The sequence below is a fragment of the Pseudophryne corroboree genome, chromosome 5 (assembly GCF_028390025.1).
Source record: "Pseudophryne corroboree isolate aPseCor3 chromosome 5, aPseCor3.hap2, whole genome shotgun sequence".
NCBI lineage: Eukaryota > Metazoa > Chordata > Amphibia > Anura > Myobatrachidae > Pseudophryne > Pseudophryne corroboree.
In genome coordinates, this window is record NC_086448.1 from 293,364,918 (window position 1) to 293,381,054 (window position 16,137).

General features: G+C 44.7%; 1 long non-coding RNA gene across 1 annotated transcript; it reads right to left on the reverse strand.

Annotated features, from left to right (window-relative positions):
• Positions 1–8,321: 8,321 nt before the first annotated feature.
• LOC134929000 (uncharacterized) lies at positions 8,322–14,191 on the reverse strand. Its single transcript, XR_010178196.1, has 5 exons — positions 14,107–14,191; positions 12,392–12,460; positions 10,330–10,379; positions 8,943–8,983; positions 8,322–8,498 (listed from the first exon to the last, which is right to left on the reverse strand). It is a non-coding gene; the product is annotated as an uncharacterized LOC134929000 (long non-coding RNA).
• Between the last annotated feature and the right edge of the window lie 1,946 nt (positions 14,192–16,137).

Sequence of the window (16,137 nt, forward strand, 5' to 3'; positions counted from 1 at the left end):
ACGGGGGACCCCTACTCTTTTTGTCCCCCGTATTTTTGGAACCAGGACCAGGCGCAGAGCCCGATGCTGGTTGCTTAAATATGGGGGAACCCCTGTCAATTTTTTTCCCATATTTCTGCAACCAGGATCGGCTCAAAGAGCCCGAGGCTGGTTATGCTTAGGAGGGGGGACCCCACGCAATTTGTTTTTAAGTTTTACAGTGTTTATTGAAAAAAAAAAAAAATTAACCCCAGCACGGATCACACAGATCCGGCCGAGATTCATTTTGAAAAAGTCGGCAGTGTTTTGCTAATCACTGCCGTAAAAAAACTGAAAAAAAAAACGAATGACATCGACATCGGAAAACCCGAAAAGACAAAATACGGCAGCTTAGTAAATTAGTCGTAATAAATTCAAAAAGTTGCAGTTTTACACTTTCAATGTCATTCGTGATTGAACTTTGACCTGAAATGGGAAAATACGAATCTTAGTAAATTTACCCCCATGAATTTGGTGGTGCAGAATTTTTAAAAAAACGACAGGGGCGTGCAAGAGATTCTGTCGGTGGCCTGAAGAATTGCGGGCCACTTTCGGAATTCAGCCACCGCGTTCCTGAACACTGGAGCACCAGCAAACACTCCAGAACCTGCCCCGTCGTCAGCTGAAACAAGAGGTGGTAACGAGGTGGAATTCAACCCTCTATATGCTTCAGAGGATGGAGGAGCAGCCATTCAAGCCTATACATCTGCCTACGATATAGGCAAAGGAGGGGGAATGCACCTGACTCAAGCGCAGTGGAGAATGATTTCAGCGTTGTGCTAGGTTCTGCAACCCTTTGAACTTGCCACACGTGAAGTCAGTTCAAACACTGCCAGCCTCATCAGGCTTTTGCAGAAGCAGCTGGAGAGATTGAAGGAGGAGCTAAAATGGAGCGATTCCGCTAGGCATGTGGGACTTGTGGATGGAGCCCTTAATTCGCTTAACCAGGATTCACGGGTGGTCAATCTGTTGAAATCAGAGCACTACATTTTGGTGCTCAATCCTAGGTTTAAAGCCTACTTTGTATCTCTCTTTCCGGCAGACACAAGTCTGCAGATGTTCAAAGACCTGCTGGTGAGACACTTGTCAAGTCAAGCGGAACGTGACCCGCCAACAGCTCCTCCTTCATTTTCGCTGCCAGGAAAAAGATCAGATTTCCAAAACCACCCGCTGGCGGTGATGCAGGGCAGTCAGGAGCGAAAACTGACATCTGGTCCGGACTGAAGGACCTGCCAACGATTACTGACATGCCGTCTACTGTCACTGCATATGATTCTCTCACCATTGAAAGAATGGTGGAGGATTATATGAGTGACAGCATCCAAGTAGGCACGTCAGACAGTCTGTACGTATACTGGTAGGAAAAAGAGGCAATTTGGAGGCCCTTGCACAAACTGGGTTTATTTTACCTAATTTGATCGCCCTCCAGTGTGTACTCCAAAAGAGTGTTTAGTGCAGCTGGTCACCTTGTCAGCGATCGGCGTACAAGGTTACTTCCACAGAATGTGGAGAAGATGATGTTCATCAAAATGAATTATAATCAATTCCTCCGTGGAGACATTTACCAGCAATTGCCTCCAGAAAGTACACAGGGACCTGTGATGGTGGATTCCAGTGGGGACGAATTAATACTCTGTGAGGAGGGGGATGTACACAGTGAAAGGGGTGAGGAATCGGAGGAGGATGATGAGGTGGACATCTTGCCTCTGTAGAGCCAGTTTGTGCAAGGAGAGATTGATTGCTTTTTTTTTTGGTGGGGGCCCAAACCAACCAGTCATTTCAGCCACAGTCGTGTGGCAGACCCTGTCGCTGAAATGATGGGTTTGTTAAAGTGTGCATGTCCTGTTTATACAACATAAGGGTGGGAGGGAGGGCCCAAGGACAATTCCATCTTGCACCTCTTTTTTTTTTTTTTTTATCTTTGCATCATGTGATGTTTGGGGACAATTTTCTTAAGTGCCATCCTGTCTGACACTGCAGTGCCACTCCTAGATGGGCCAGGTGTTTGTGCCGCCCACTTGGGTCACTTAGCACAGTCATCCAGCGACCTCTGGGCAAAGTTTAGGACTAAAAATAATATTGTAAGGTGTGAGGTGTTCAGAATAGACTGGAAATGAGTGTAAATTATGGTTATTGAGGTTAATAATACTATAGGATCAAAATTACCCCCAAATTCTATGATTTAAGCGGTTTTTGAGGGGTTTTTGAAAAAAAACACCCGAATCCAAAACACACCCGAATCTGACAAAAAATTTTAAGGGAGTTTTTGCCAAAACGCGTCCGAATCCAAAACACGGCTGCGGAACCGAATCCAAAACCAAAACACAAAACCCGAAAAATTTCCGGTGCACATCTCTAGTTATTTGTATTTACTTGAAAGGAAACCCCGTCTTATATCCATCAGAGGATCATCCACTTATTGCTGGATGCTCGGGGGTGCTACCAGAGACAAATAATGTTATACAGAAAGAAGGAGAGAAAGAATGTTTCTTTGTTGGCGCACAACAAAGAGACATTCTTTCTCTCCTTCTTTCGGTATGCTGTTTGGGCAACAGCATACCTGCACTGTGGGAGTAAGTGGGGGATGGTCACCGGCCTCTTCCTCCCCTGAGGGGCTGTTTGTTCAGCGGGGCATGGTGCCTTGGCTGTCACAGCCGCAGCATGCCGCACACCCCTAACGCTGCCTGAAGGTGATCATTGGTGGTGAGTACTCGCCGGTGACCCCACTGGGGGGTCCTCCGGTTCACTGTGTGGCTGAAGCATGGGTGATGCGTATGGGTCCCGCTGTAGCCCCTGCGTGAGACTGGCTAAAATACATTGTACCAAGCATTTATGTGTGGCTACAAACATAGGGTGAAATGGCCAGTATAAATATAAAACAGTAGCTCCGGCACCATGGTGGGAGGTGGAACTACATGAGAGCGGGCTCAGCTGCATTTTTGCGCCTTCCTCTGCATAGCAGCAGCAGCCTCAAGAGCTCTTCAATAACAGTCCCTGGATCACTGGTACCGGGTGTAGAGGGGGAGAGCCGCTATAGTGTGCACAAGTAACATCCCTCTGAGGGATTTTTCACAATACAGTCTCACTGTTGTTTACATATATAAAACGCTGAAAGCCTAACTGGGGCTGTACAGTGTTGGGTGCGCTGGTATTCTCTTTCCTCTCACATGCAATAGGGCAGGCTTGTATTGTATTTCAGGCTGTGTTGTATGTGTACTGAACCTGTTTTGCTTATTCAATATGGTAAAACAGAAGTTATGCAGTGTTTGTAATGCTAGATTCTCCCCTAGTTCAACTGGCTCAATGTTATGTGAGCAGTGTAGTCAGTCATCTCAGAATGCTGATAACAATGTGGGGGAGAGTCCAGAGCACTCCTGTTTGGGGGCTATTAAAACTATGATGTCTGATATGTCATCTGAGCTCACCACAAATGCAAATAAAACTCACGAACTGCAACAAACAGTGGCAAGTCTAACTGCTAAACATCCCTCCTGTCTGCTACAGGTGCACAAAAACGTGTCTACCTGCACTCCTATCAGATACTGATGATGATATACAGGATGATGGCGATGATGTGGACCCCATAAGGGATTCCACCCCTACCCAATGTATTGAACCCCTCATATTGGCTATTCGGGATGTGTTAAAGCTCCCCCTGGAGGATGCTAATACTCAGCAATTTTTCCTCCCACAAGACAAACTGACAGTCACATTTTCTGATTCCAAGGAATTGGATGATTTATTTAAAATAGCCTGGAAAATACAGAATAAAAAGATTTCAGGTGTCCAAATGGTTTCTGCATACATTCCCCTTTGCCCCTGAAGGCAGAAAATTCTGGGAGGAATCTCCAGCGGTAGACATCTCAGTCTCTCACCTTTCTAAAAAGGCGGTACTTCCTGCTCCAGGCTCCTTTATGGTAAAGAACTCGGCAGATAGGAAAATTGAGGCCACTCTAAAATCTATCTACACTGCTGTAGGTGTAGCTATAAGACCAGTCATTGCTGGTTGCTGGATGACACATGCAATTCATTCCTGGGCTTCTCAAATTCAGGAAGGTCTTTCGGGTGATATGGCCTTAGTTACTACTGTAACTTTTCTAAAACACATTCAGGACATGGCAAGAGTCCTCTGTGACTCACCTTAAAGAGATTGGCAATATTAATGCGCAGAGTCATATGGTTGTGTCAGTGGATTGCTGATGCTGACTCCAAACGTAATGTGGAATCTCTTCCCTTTATTATTATTATTATTATTATCCTTTATTTATATGGCTCCACAAGGGTTCCGCAGCGCCCAATTACAGAGTACATAAATAATCAAACAGGAAAACAGCAACTTACAGTTGATGACAGTATAGGACAAGTACAGGGTAAATAAACATAGTTACATCAGCAGATGACACTGGAATAAGTATCAGGTGGCAGAAGATTGCTGGATGTGGTACAGTGTAAGATTATTAAAGTAAGACAAAGGATAAGCACATGAGGGTAGAGGGCCCTGCTCGTGAGAGCTTACAATCTAAAGATGAATGGCTTTACAGGTGAATGGCTCTTTGGAGGTGAATTGGACGCATGGATCTCCAAAGCTGCTGCTGGGAAATCCACGTTTCTCCCTTCGGGAGCTCCACCTGCTAGACATGTCTACCCGGGACCATCTACTCAGTCCTTTCGGTCCTCTACATTTTGATCTAGGGCCAGGTGGGCTTTCAACGCAGCTAGAGGCACCAGAGGTAAGCCTAAGAAACCAGCCATTGCCGGGTCTCAGGATCAGAGCACCAGTTCTGCTTCTGTAAAGACTTCAGCATGACTGTGCCCACCCACCCCGAGGGGATCTCATGGTGGTAGCTCGGTTACATCACTACAGACACATCTGGGATGGTTCCTGCCAAGATGCTTGGGTTAGTGACCTTATCTCTCAGGGTTACAAGCTGTAGTTCGACAGTGCTCCTCCCCAATGATTTTTCAAATCAAGCGTACCAGCTTTGGAAAATATGTGAGGTACGCTGCTACTGGTCATCAACAAGTTGGTCCAGTCCCAGGTCATTGTTCCAGTACCCCTACAACAATGAGGACAAGGTTACTACTCCTGTCTGTTCGTAGTACTAAAACCAGACGGGTCTGTGAGAACCATTCTGAATCTGAAGTCCTTGAATCCTTACCTGAATGTTTTCAAATTCAAGAAGTAATCTTTGAGAGCAGTGATCACAGGACTGGAACAACAAGAATTCCTAGTGTCCCTGGATATCAAGGATGCTTACCTCCATATCCCAATTTGGCCTCCTCATCAGGCCTATCTGCGGTTCACCCTACTGAACGATCACTACCAGTTTCAGGCGTTACCCTTCATCTTGTCTACAGCTCCGGATGTGTTCATGATGGTGATGACGGAAATGGTGTTTCAGCTCAGGGTCCAGGAGGTCAACTTAATTCCATACCTTGGCCGTAGCGTACATCAATTGACAAGGAGGGACAAAAAGCAGGGCCTTCATGCAAGAAGGGTCAAGACTACTCCTCTGGGCAGAAGGAAATGCCAGACCACTGTCCGCGATCTTCATTCCGGGAGTGGACAACTGGGAAGCGGACTTCCTAAGTCGCCACGACCTCCACCCGGGGGAGTGGGGACTACACCCTCAGGTGTTTCAACAGATCATCGACAGGTGGGGATGCCCACAGATCGACTTGATGGCCTCTCGCCTCAACAAGAAGCTTTGCTGCTAAGACTCACGAAACAGGGATCCTCAGGCGAGCGCAGTCAATGCGTTAACATCGCCTTGGCCTTACCAGCTGGTCTATCTGTTTCCTCCGATTCCATTGATCCCAAGGGTGCTCAAGCGGATCAGACATCAAAGAGTGGGAGCAATCTTGATTGCCCCGGATTGGCCCAGTAGAGTGTGGTACGCAGCTCTTCTGGACATGTCCATAGAGGACCCTTGGCCTCTACCACTAAGAAGGGAGCTTCTTCAACAAGGACCGTTCATCTACCCGGACTTACGGTGGCTTCGTTTGATGGTATGGAAGTTGACCGGAACATTCTAGCTCACAAAGGGCTTTCCAAAAAGGTCATTGCTACTATGGTGCAAGCCAGAAAACCTGTGACGTCAAAACACTATCAGCATATCTGGCAGAGATATGTCTCCTGGTGCGAGGAACGCACATATCCCTCTGTGGAATTCCACTTGGGTAGGGTCCTACGTTTCCTGCAGGCTGGAGTGGATAAAGGCTCAGGTCTGGGATCCATTAAAGTCCAGATTTCAGCTCTTTCCATCTTCTTCCACTAGAAGTTGGCTCTCTTGCTGGAAGTTCAGACCTTCTTGCAAGGGGTGCTTCACATACAACCTCCATTCGTTCATACGGCACCTTAGGATCTGGATGTAGTGTTACGCTTTGTACAGTCCTCCTGGTTTGAACCTCTGACGACGGTAGAAGATAAATACCTCACATGGAAAACAGTGATGTTACTGGCCCTGGCTTCTGCTAGGCATGTCTCAAAATTGGGGTCCTTGTCGTGCAAAAGTCCGGACTTGGTCTTTTACAAGAACAGAGCGGAGCTCAGGACTAGACAGCAGTTCCTGACGAAGGTGGTCTCCACGTTTCACTTGAATCAACCTATTGTGATTCCGTCCATTTCTGACACTTCTGCTCCTCCGGAGGCACTGGATGCAGTGCAAGCCTTGAAAGTCTTTGTCAAGAGGATGGCTCGGATCAGAAAGACAGATTCCTTGTTCATGCTGTATGAGGCGCGGAAAAAGGGTTGCACTGCTTCAAAGCAGTCCATTGCTCATTGGATTAGGTTTACTATCCAACAGGCCTATGCGTCGGCAGCCTTACCTGTTCCACAGTCTCTGTGGCCCACTCTACCAGATCAGTGGGCTCTTCCTGGGTGACTGCCCATAGATTCTCGGCCCTACAGCTATGCCGAGCTGCTACCTGGTCGGGGAAGAACACCTTTGTGAAGTTCTACAAGTTTGATACCCTGGCCAAAGAGGATACCCAGTTTGGGCAGGCGGTGTTGCAGATGTCTTTGCACATTCCCACACATTCTGGAAGCTTTGTGGCATCCCCATCGTACTAATCTGTCCCCAATATCCCTTATGGATGCTAGAGAAAATAGGATTTTAAATATGTACCGGTAAATCCTTTTGTCGTAGTCTATAAGGGATATTGGGTACCCACCTCTGTGCGGTGACTTTCTGCAGGTTCTCTGTTCTGTGTTTCCTGTTCAGCTGTTGCTGTTAATGTTGCTGTGCGTTTCTGGCTAGGTTATATGTTGGTGTGCTGGTGTGGAAATCTCACTACTTCTTCTTGTTGTGTTCCTTCTCTCAAGTATGTCATTCTCTTTCGGGCACTGTTTTACCTATAACTGACCTGTAGGAGGAGCTAGCACACCCAGTTGAAGAAATTTAAAGAGCACTGGCTCCTTTGGACCCGTCTATACCCCGTCGTATTAAACTATTCCCAAAATCCCTTATAGACTACGAGAAAAGAATTCACCGGTAGGTATTTAAAATCCTTTTTTTTTATTTTTAATAAATTTGCAAAAATCTCAAAAAAAACTTTTCACGTTGTCATTATGGGGTATTGTGTGTAGAATTTTGAGGGAAAAAATGAATTTATTCCATTTTGGAATAAGGCTGTAACTTAACAAAATGTAGAAAAAGTGAAGCGCTGTTAATACTTTCCGGATGCACTCTATATACATTATCTCATTGAGAAATAGTAATGAAAGACACTACAATGCTTCTAATTTCACATTTCCAATGTTCGCACAAATTCTTCCCCTCTTACACACACCTGCTGTAAGCTGATGCCTAACCAGTCATTTACACTTTCATCCCAATAAGCGGCTACAGCACACCAAGATAACATTATATACCTGAAGTCTGTATGTACTCTCTGAATGTGCAAAATACATTTCAACAAAAGACTTACAGTACTCATTAATTTAAAGAGCAGTTGTTTTTTTTATTTTTTTTAATGCTCTGGGTTGGAAGTGGGGGGGGGGGGGAGGTAGTAAATCCCCCCCCATGGGTGTGACCTGTATGTGCTGGTGTGGGTAGAACTGCTGCCTTAGATGTTATTATCCATGCGAGTCAGTGGGGGGTATAAGGTGAATTTGGTGTCTGAGGTCCATGGTGAGGTCAGCTGTGATCACGCGGTAATCCTCTGTTGGGTTACTAGGAGATGAAATAAGTGGGGCAGACTGGAGGAAGTGTAGGTACTTACCCTGGGTGTAGCTGTGGGGAGTTACCTGTTTTTCTAGGTTGCTCCCCACAGCTACACCTAGGGTAAGTACCTACACTTCCTCCAGTCTGCCGGCCTCTCCTAGAGGATTACCGCGTGATCACAGCTGACCTCACCATGGACCTCAGTATAACTGCAACCCCCCACTGACTAGGATTAGGCAGCAGTTGATGTTGTCACCCACACCAGCGCGGTCACACCCACACTAATCTCCCTGGCGGTGGTGTTTCATCTTGTTCCTGTAAAGAGAAGAAAAACCTTGTAAGTGACAAAGGTACAGGGACTCATGTACACAACGCAAACAGTGTAGACAGCCATAGATATGAACATTATGAGGGAAAGAGAATGGGAAAACGCTGTGGTTACCATAGCTGAGAAAAGGTGGGAGGGAGTATGTATGAGGATGAGGTTGGAGATATAGGGAGCTGAGCAGTGCAGTTGGAGGGGGCCATGTATGTGAGGGTGAGAGATGGAGGATTATTCTGTAAGTGAAGGAGAGCCAGCGTTAGGCAGGGGAGGCAGATGTGGATCGGCGAGACAAGTCTTGCTGCAGCGTTAAGTATGGATAAAGGGAAGCAAGATATGAGTGAGGGAGGCCTGTAAGGAGATGGTTGCAGTAGTTGAGATGGGAAAGGATGAGTGAGTGGACAATAGTTTTATTGGCAGCTTTGAAAGTCACTTACTTATTTGATTGTCTTTTCTGTTTTGGCGGGTTACGAGATCTCTGTGGTACAGGGAAGAAAATACAATACATTTTAGGAGGATTATAGAGAGTAATCACCAATACAAGCTAGTTACTACTACCCCTTTTCCACCTATTAAGCACGGGTCGCAGCCGGGAGCCTGACACGGGTGTTACTCGGCTGCAACCCGTGCTCAGCCCCCTTTTCCATTGCGCTCGCCAACCTGGTATATTGCCGGGTTGGTGCCGCTGCTGGCGACGTGGCAGGGTGCAGTGCTGGGAGATCACATGATCTCCCAGCGCTGCCCTTCCATAGACTATGAACGGGAGCCGTGTCGCATCGACACGGCTTCCGTTTACACTGCACAGCTTACCGAGTTGAACTCGTGTTTAACCCAGTAAGCTACCCGGGTAGGATTCCCAGATCACTTGATCCGGGTTGACCCTTTTCCACTAGCAAAAAACATGGATAAATGCGCGCCCCCGTGCATTTACCTGTGTTTTTTGCGCTAGTGGAAAAGGGGTACAAATGTTACAGGTTTATTCAATATCGTTCAGAAGATAACAAGATGGCCATAAAGGTTGCAGATAGCCATAAGCAGACTAGGGTAAGCAGAGGTGGGGGTGTCAGTGGTGGCTGATGTAACGGGAATCCAAATACTATTGTCATTATATACACTAGTATATTAGACACAGTGGCCGCTAAAGATGGGTACACACCTACGCGACCCTCGGCTGATCGAGTAAAACGCTCCCAATCAGGCAAGCCCTGTGTGTACTCAGGTGTGACCCCTATGACCTCCTGTGAGGCGGCGGTTGAGGGGTAGTAGCTCCTCTTTGGGGTTTGGGAGGTCGCATGTGCAGCACATAAGATGTGACTTCCTGGTCCTAGCTGTTGCAGGAGCGCTATAAGCCATTTATTGTCTAACACTCCTACATCCATACAGATTACACACCTATACAATCAACGGCTGTTCACCTGATATCGGGAGAACAGGGCGACGATTGTATAGGTGTGTACTCAGCTTTATTCCCAGCTGCAGATTACCTCGGTCCCACATAGAGAATTTTGATAGACAATTAGAACCACTTGGCCCATCTAGCCTGCCCTAAATACATGTATATGCACACAATAGGGTACATATTGATGGGAGCCAATTTACCAGATTGTGGGAGGAAACTGGAGTACCCGGAGGAAACTCACACAAGCACGGGAAGAATATACAAACTCAGGGCCATGGTGGGTACTGACCCACGACTTCAGTGCTGTGAGGCAGTAATGCTAACCACAGCGCCATAAGTACTGCCCAACTGCTGTATGCCAGAGCCATATGTCTCAGTCTCCCTCACATTCCCTAGACTGACATATAGATGTTTTATTCACTCACCCTTATTGTCTCTAACACATCCACAAAGGACAAGATATTTCTTTCAATGGCTGTAAAGAAAATGTAAAACAACAGTCAGTGTCTTGGATTCTGCAGCTGCTCATTGATGGGCAATTTGACTTGTACAATGTTTCTAATAGCCGCTGAATTCAACTTAAAATGGGTGGGCACAAATTTTTTTGCTAACGAATTAGATGCGCACATTTACCCACGTTTACTCTTCATAGGATTTAAGGTGCCCTTCTCTTCATAGCCCCTGAGCAAGTTTGTAAAGTTTGGAAAATCCCTATTTTAAGATAAAAATATCAGGTCTTGGTTCAGGACCCCTGGGGCACTCCCAGTCATGAATGATTAGGCACTTAGAAGTTTTAATTAGCTTAATTTGGCCAATCATGTTGTCATTTTTGGGAAGATATTCTGCAAGAATAATGGGATAACTGATGCTGGACATGTATATGGGTGTTGTATTGAAAGGACCAGTGTTTTTAGGCTAGCAGGTGGGAGTTACAGGGGTTTTCAACACATTTTAGAAATTGGCAAAAATGAAACAAAAAATCTATGTACCATGGGATTATGAGTTAAGTGTGAGCTCCACAGACGAGCTAAGTGACATTTCCCTGCAATATGTGCATTAATTCATTGCGCGGTAAACAAAATATTACAGCCTGCTAATTGAATCTGCCCCTTAGTGGGAAACAGTGTTTAGCATATAACAGCTATGTGGAGTTCTCTGTAACTGTAATATAAGTGCTGGCATCAGTATAAGACCCACAATACCTGAGCTCAAGTGCCTTATACAAGGCTATGACTGAGCCATCTCCCAATGCAGATACTCTCCCACTGCTACACTGATCATGGCTGTACAACTTATGGCCGATCTCCCAATGCAGATACTCTCCCACTGCTACACTGATCATGGCTGTACAACTTATGGCCGATCTCCCAATGCAGATACTCTCCCACTGCTACACTGATCATGGCTGTACAACTTATGGCCGGTGTGGGGCTCCAGGGCTGTAACTGACCGATCTCCCAATGCAGATACTCTCCCACTGCTACACTGATTATGACTGCACAACTTATGGCCGGTGTGGGGCTCCATGGCTGTAACTGACCGATCTCCCAATGCAGATACTCTCCCACTGCTACACTGATCATGGCTGCACAACTTATGGCCGGTGTGGGGCTCCAGGGCTGTAACTGACCGATCTCCCAATGCAGATACTCTCCCACTGCTACACTGATCATGGCTGCACAACTTATGGCCGATCTCCCAATGCAGATACTCTCCCACTGCTACACTGACCATGGCTGCACAACTTATGGCCAGTGTGGGGCTCCATGGCTGTAACTGACCGATCTCCCAATGCAGATACTCTCCCACTGCTACACTGATCATGGCTGCACAACTTATGGCCGGTGTGGGGCTCCATGGCTGTAACTGACCGATCTCCCAATGCAGATACTCGCCCACTGCTACACTGATCATGGCTGCACAACTTATGGCCGGTGTGGGGCTCCATGGCTGTAACTGACCGATCTCCCAATGCAGATACTCTCCTACTGCTACACTGATCATGGCTGCACAACTTATGGCCGGTGTGGGGCTCCATGGCTGAACACATTACTTATTACTCCCAAGTGCATGATTAGGAATTGACATGACTATGTGAAGTGATTAGTGTTACATGTACCTGCAGCTGCCGGGTGCATACAAGCGTAGTTTAATACACATCAGTCCCAAGACGGGGCATTTGATTAGGTGCAGAGCTTTTGGGAGCAACCACCATACACTATGAGACAGGGGCGTCACTAGATATGTGTAGGCCCCATAGCAACTGTTTATAAGATCTCTTATATACCACCAAATGATACATAATCTATACAGCACAGGAACTATAACAGGGAAGATAGGTCACCTCAGGTGTGAGCTGCACCCCCATAGCCTATGGTAGTTCTGCCCTTGTATTCAGTATCCTGACTGCATAATTCCCCAAAGGTGTATTAATTGTAATCAACAAGAGAATTCACATCATTTCACAGCTTTATCTACTTTACTTACTGGTCAGTCCTTCATCCGCGCGCATCGCGCATCCCAAAACAAAATCGATGATCGATGACATTCTTAGAACTGTTGAGTGCAAATATAAAAAAATGAGTAATCTGTATAATATATATATATATATATATATATATATATATATATACTAATAAATCTGATGGAGAAATGTAACACAGTAACAAGGACAGGCGATGTGCGATTATTATCTAGGTGGTAATTTGAGAACCTGTATGGAATTGTCTAATGTGCTTACTTTGTATTATGGGCCTGATTCTGAGGTGACAGACAAGCTAGGTACACACTATACAATTATTGGGCCGATTTACCAATAATCAGGTTCTCAGGCAAATATTTTTTATAGTGTGTACGAAAGAGCGTTTCAGCATTTTGCCGATAATTCTGGAAAACCTCTCCCACGTACACATGAGCGATCAATTTTGCAATCTGTTGTCCCAAACCAAAAATCTTGGCCACAATCTCCTGATATCGAGCAGTATGTGTGTAATCTCAATAATCTGCCCATATTTCCTATGTTTTCCTGTCACTATGTCATCCTCCTTGCGGGCGGACATATGCAAATGCGGTGTGATATGGTAACTTTAAAAATAAATCTGTTAGTGTGTAGCTCAGATATTAGTGCCTACAATGTCCCCAAAAATTGGTCGATTGATGGGCCAACATAAAAAAAATCTGTCAGTGAGTACCCAGCTTTAAGCAAAAATCCAGTAACTGCACGTGGACAGACTATGCTGCCATGTAAGTGGGCAAGTACACTAGATTTTTTTTGCCTGCAGGGTAAATACTGGCTGCTTTTGCATGTAGCCCACAAATGCTGGACAGCTTTATTACACTGTAATTTAGATTTGAGTTTGGACACGCCTCTCTCACATCTAACGCTTATTTTACTTCTGCCTTCACTCCTGCAGTGCAGCATCGTATGTCAGCCTCAGGCCTGACATATACTTTGTTGCTGCTACAGTATTATTCTGATAATTATTATACTGTTATTCATTTCTGCATAGATGTACTATAAATATAAAGCCAAGGAAATGTCACTGACAAGATAGGTCTGGCCTCTTAACTACTCAGAGAGGCAGCCCGAGAGCAGTTGTAAGCAGGATGAATTACGACATCACAGTGGTTAGGCCATGGCATGTAAAGGATGTAAATGTGTTTCTATGACATCGCTCTCTAATACGTTTCTCCATGATTTGTGCGTTAAATGACACTGGTTCAAAAAAGAAACTATAATACAAGGGTAAAGCCGCCTTAATAGTGACCAAAAGACCACTGAAGAGCCGCTATTACACCCGCGTTACCGAAATGTTATACTTTGTGACAGTTTTTATTTTCATTTTAAAATTTATATAAAATATTATCTGCTAGCAAATGTGTGTTTTAACCCTGGAAGCCCAACATCGATTTTAATATATTTAACGTTGATCTAAAATCGAACAAAAACAAACAAAATCGACTTTTATTAAATATACCCCCTTGTGACATTTCTGTAGAACATCGGGGGACACTTAAGATTTGGGGTAATGTTTAATAAACTCTTATCTGACATCTGCCCCACCTGCAGTGCAGCATCACATGTCAGATACTTTGTTGATGCTATTTATTATTGAATACAGGTTTATTCTGATAATTATTATACTGCTATTAGTTTCTGCATAGTTGTACTATAAATCTAAAGCCAAGGAAATCTCACTTACCAAGTAAGATGTTGTCGCTCGACAGATCAGGGAGGCAATGACCTGTTGTAGCATGGGAGCAGTAGTAAGTACTGTATGATGTATTATGACATCACAATACACTAGTCACAGTGGCCAGGCCATGGCATGTGAAGGGTGTAACTGTGCTTCCATCACATCGCTCTCTAATACGTTTCTCCATGATTTGTGCATTAAATGATATTGGTTCAAAAAATAAACCACAACACGAGGGTAACACCTCCCTAATAGTGACCAAGAGCCCGCTGAAGAGCCGCTATTACACCCGCGTTACCGAAATGTTATAATTTGTGACGTTTTATTTTATTTTACATGTAAACCAAACCTCCTGACATTTCTATAGGACAACGGAGGACACTTAAGATTTGGGGGGATGTTTAATAGACATAATTATCTCATAAATGCTGGAAAATGTGATATTTAGATTTCCTAGAGATGGAGATAAGTTTGTTTAACACAAACAGATAAATATCTCTTCTCAGTGTTGGCTGCAGCACAATCCAAAATTCACATAGGGGGGAAACACCAACTGCCAGTGAGCCCGGACAGCGATGTGTGGCAGCAGTTCAGGTGGCAGTTGGGGCGGATCTTCTATTTGAATTTTGGACGGTGCTGCAGCCGCCACTGAGAAGAGATATTTGCACTCTGTTCAAGAAGTTTATTTTCATGATAAAAGTGCGGAAACGAGTGTTTGCTATGCAGCAAAAGGGTTAACAGAGAACATAATGCAATTATCTCATCCATTCATTCACATCTCGCTGAATATCGCACAGTAGGGGTCATTCTATTGATCTCTATTGTGGTTTAATGTTTTACGCTATTCAGCCCAAAATTTCATGTTATTTCATGTCATTTCAGAAGGACGCTATGTAAAGAAACTCCATAAATCTGATCAAAAATGCAGGGACAGAGGGAATTTTCCCATCAGTCCCTGCAGCATCTTGTAAGACCAGCTCCAGCCTCCCAAAAGCTTCTAAGTTGATTAAAATGTGTATTTAGGCTTTATATTAGTCTGTATACATTTATATGTATGTGGTTTATATATAAAATGTAAAACTGAGCCTGCGCAGAACAAAAAAGATAAGGTTTTCTTTTTAGATTTCCAAAAACAAAGCCTTTTAGAACTTTGCAGGAACAGCGTGTTGCGGCAACCGCTGTTCCTTTGAAGTTTACGGCTGAATAGTTGTGAGAATTTATTTTTTACTGTGTCGATATTGCCTGATAATGATGGGACAATATTGAGATTTTTCCTGAATAGAACCCTTATCTCTATTGTTTAAAACAAACTTATTCAATCCCCATTTTCCATCTTTTATGAGATAATTATGTTTATTAAACATCCCCCTTAGAGAGAGATTTATCAAAGCCTGGAGAGAGATACATTAGAGAGGGATAAAGTACCAGCAAACCAGCTCCTAACGGCCATGTTGGTACTTCGGGGGCTGATTGGTTGGTTCTTTGGGGGATATGTACTAACCCTTGGAGAGTGATAAAGTGGAGAGAGATAAAGTACCAACCAACCAGCTCCCAACTGTCAGGTTACGGCCTGTGTTTGAATCAGGCCCTTTGTGCGTAAATTATCCCAGTTGAAAGCGGCGTACATAATTCCTTGCCATTGGCAGTTGAATGGATGGCGATAAAGTGGAAAACTTATCAAAACTTGGAGAGAGATAAATTACCAGCCAATCAGCCTCAGGCTGTGATTGAAAAATGATAGGAGCTGATTGGTTGATACATTATCTCTCTCCACTTTATATCTTTCCAAGCTTTGATAAATCTCCCCTATAGATTTACAAACATACTAACTCTCGATGTTGTTGTTTGTACAGCGTAGTGCAGATTGCAGCCTGAAAGGACTCACATCCCACATACAGTCCCTCCAGACCTCCAGCCCTGGACCTATCTGCTAACTCCGTCCAGTTCTTACAACCGCTCCCTAAGAGATTTTCAGGTTTACTCCACCTCAACCTATCAGGTAACCCCCTGCACCGCTGGGAGAGAAATAATGTATCA